The sequence below is a fragment of the Carex rostrata genome, chromosome 26, assembly GCF_964058835.1.
Source record: "Carex rostrata chromosome 26, lpCarRost1.2, whole genome shotgun sequence".
Lineage (NCBI taxonomy): Eukaryota > Viridiplantae > Streptophyta > Magnoliopsida > Poales > Cyperaceae > Carex > Carex rostrata.
In genome coordinates, this window is record NC_135943.1 from 6,102,967 (window position 1) to 6,106,526 (window position 3,560).

General features: G+C 27.2%; 1 long non-coding RNA gene across 1 annotated transcript; it reads right to left on the reverse strand.

The window, feature by feature from the left end:
• Window positions 1-302: 302 nt before the first annotated feature.
• On the reverse strand, window positions 303-2,509 carry LOC144544144 (uncharacterized). The gene is made up of 3 exons (XR_013508151.1): window positions 2,302-2,509; window positions 1,980-2,029; window positions 303-611 (listed from the first exon to the last, which is right to left on the reverse strand). It is a non-coding gene; the product is annotated as an uncharacterized LOC144544144 (long non-coding RNA).
• Between the last annotated feature and the right edge of the window lie 1,051 nt (window positions 2,510-3,560).

Sequence of the window (3,560 nt, forward strand, 5' to 3'; positions counted from 1 at the left end):
AATACACCAGGGACAGAGGTACTAACAACATATGGGTACATAAAAATTTTAGAACAAAATATGTGTATTTATACGTAATTTTCTATGTTGTTTAAAATAATACGTTATGAATATTGTAAAATTGATTCACACTCGCAACATAATTTTTTTTAATATAATTAATCTCTATTCACGTTTGACCCTCATAATTGAAAGTCTGACTCTACCTTAAAAATACATACAACATATTTGAGCATGTACAAGGTCAAATATAGCACTCCATCACCATAGAACATGTTCAAAGGTTTATATATATATATATATATGTCACCAACAAATATTTTGAGGGTTATTTACATAAAATTACTTTGAACACAAGAAATAATTACTTGAATGAATGATCTCCACAAAGCCTGATATCAAGTAGTATGCTTAATTGCTCTACATTTCCCTCTCAAACAAAGGAGAAAATAATATAATGGAAATTATTTATTTGGAATCATCTTGAAAGAAGGCTTAGAGAAAGAAGGTGGAGAGTCATAGTTTTCATAGTCTTTTGTATGCACTCTGAGAATCCTTCTATGCATTTTTAATGCTTTGTCATCTTGTTTCATCCACTTTGTAATTTCTCCCTATAAAAAATTGGAAAAAAAATATTAACAGTTATTAAATAATGCACAATTTTTTTTTATAAATTATACTTCAATTAGATAATGTATTTAATTATTTAAAGATGGGTTTGCTTTTTTTTTTTTTCCTTTTGATCTTTAACAATATAAGTTTGACATGTATAAATAGTTATATACATAATAAAACAAATTAATGCAATATCTATCAATTTGTTTATGTTTGAAAATAATTGCTATTATTGTTATTTTAATTGATGAGCCTTAAGATCATAATAAAACAATGCAACAAAAAGAAAGCATTCACACCAATCATTTTTTCACAAACTTCTTAATGCTTATGAAAAAAAAAAAAAAAAAAATCAAAATTTAGCACCTTTTTATATACATATAGAAAAAGTGACATTTTGTACTAGTCTTGCCTTTCTTTTTAATCAAGTTATTATTGTTTTTAATATATAAAATGAAGAAATTTAAATCCATTAAATGTATTCATAAAAGAAAATGTTACAAATTCCCTTAACATTGCCTGAGCCCATACCCATTGCCTCTCTCAACCTTTTAAAACAGGAAATAAATATGCTGCAATTCTCCGTGAGTGAATAATAATTCTAAAATCTCTGCCTTTTTGAATCCAGCTGTTGAATTTTTTTCGAGAATGAATCCCGAAGCAACTCTTTTCAAAAAAAAATTTGTACACATATCTTGAAACATTTCAACAACTATATTTAGAATAACATGGATTTTAGAGTTACTATTCACTTGGTAGCACATTTGTATCCTTTAAAACACCTATATGCTATTAGTGTGGGTGGAAAAAGGTGCATTTCTTTTTCTTTCTATTGTAAGAAAGATTTGCTATGAAAAATGGTAACTTTGGCACTCATAAAAGGAACTTTGGCAAAAATGTATCTTAAATTCTTAACCTTTGTTACTATCTATCAGCAAACCATTAAAGTGATGTGGACATAACTAAAACATATAATCTGACAATCTTATCTCAATTATTATTTTTTTTTTATGAGTGCTTATTTATATAAGGTTTTTTTTTTTAAGTTTTGCATCATAGAAATTTTGCTTCTTCCAAAATAAGGAAATTACATGAACTCTAAAGTAGGAAAAAAGTCTCATAAAAAAGGTTTCATATTGAAAAAAAATAATATTCTTATAATTAAACTTTGTTCCAATAAATAATTTGTGAAAGCAAGGAAAAACAAGCTTCAATCAAATAAAAAGAAAATAAGATCATGCATCAAAATGAATTTCTTTCCTGTGGAATTTTTTTTCATAAAATGAAGATCAAAAGTCTCATTCAAAGAAAATGTTTATTCAATTTTCTTTCATAAAAAGAAATAAGAAAACATGAATCCTGACCTTACTTCTCACTTGTGTTGCCAAGTTACTATAATGCCTCGTCTCTCCTCCTAATTAAGTGTTAATAGATGAGAAAAATTAGCAAAAAAGAAGGGAAGAAATAGAATCATTTCATCACCTACAAAAACTATACTTGAATTAAAGTATTTTGATTAAGAGATTTTGTGCTCAAAAGCTCATTTACAACTATAAGACATAAAGAAACATCCTTCTGACCTCCAAATGACAGTAAATTTTAAGGAAATTGATAAAGCATAAACTTGAGAAAAAAACCAACAAAAACAGAAATTAAGGAAAAATAAAATGATTATAATAAACAAACCAGCAAATGAAGTGGTGAGGAACAAAGATGTGAAGAGAAGAAATATGAGAGCTGATCCCTTTGAACCCATCATTTCCATGTAGAAAGAGAAAATCATCAATTTTTTAGTTTAGTCATGTAATACACCTCTCTCCCTCTTTTCTTGCAAAATCTCTCTCTCTCTCTCTCTCTCTCTACTCTTCCCCTGATTTCAAGGACATACAAAGATTATGAGCTCTCTTTTGTTAAATAACAAGAAACAGAGTTTGTGATAAATTATATAGGCAATTTATCTAGGGTTTGTCAAATGGATTGCGTCCGATGTCTATTAAATTCAAATTTGAGTTTGATGGGTCTCTCTACTGTCCGATCTGTTTTAAGATCCGTATGCATTGACTTCAAAATTCGTTCCAATTAGTGTGTACGGATCTTAAAGAAAATCGAACGATAGATAGACCCATAGGTCTCAAATTAGAGTCCGATGGATGTTGGACACAAATTTCTCCCTTGCCAAACACATGTAAAATTATAAAGCCACTTATTTTTAGCAGTTTATTGATTAATATTTTATAATTAGTCAACTCACAATAATTGTACGGTTAAAGTGGTCTTGTAATATTATATGAGGTTAATGACAGTGCCATTAATGAGGTCTTCAACTAAAATTCTAAATTATATTGTAAAGATGTCATACTACCACATGCAATTATTCCATTGTTTGACTAACTTAGGGTTATCTGAATTTGTTGCGTAGAATTTGGGTATTCTTAATTTCATCAACTTTTTTAAAAATTTTACTCTAAAATATATTATATTGGTTTTAAATGACGACTTTGAACAATTGAAACTTATATATACTTTACGAGTAATGTGTCTATGTACAAAAAATTTAAATTTTGAAATTAATTTTGTATAGAGTCAAGTGGTAAAAACACGTTCAGTACATGAATGCATTAAAATTAATTTATAAACTTTTAAATTCTGACCATTTAATCTTATACTATATTAATTTGAAAGTATAAAATTTTCACATGTAGACGATCACTCATAAAGTAGATGAATTTCAACAGTTTTAATTCGTCGTTTGAAGCCAACCCTAGTTCTACCCTTTGTTAAGATATACATATTTTTCCATAAAAAAAAAAAATACATATTTTTATCATTTTGATTTCACGAGATCTCATTCATATATATGGATTAATATATGAAACTTATTATAATTAGTTTATGAAATTTGGTAAAAAAAAAAAAATTCAAATCAACGTGGGAAATACTATTCG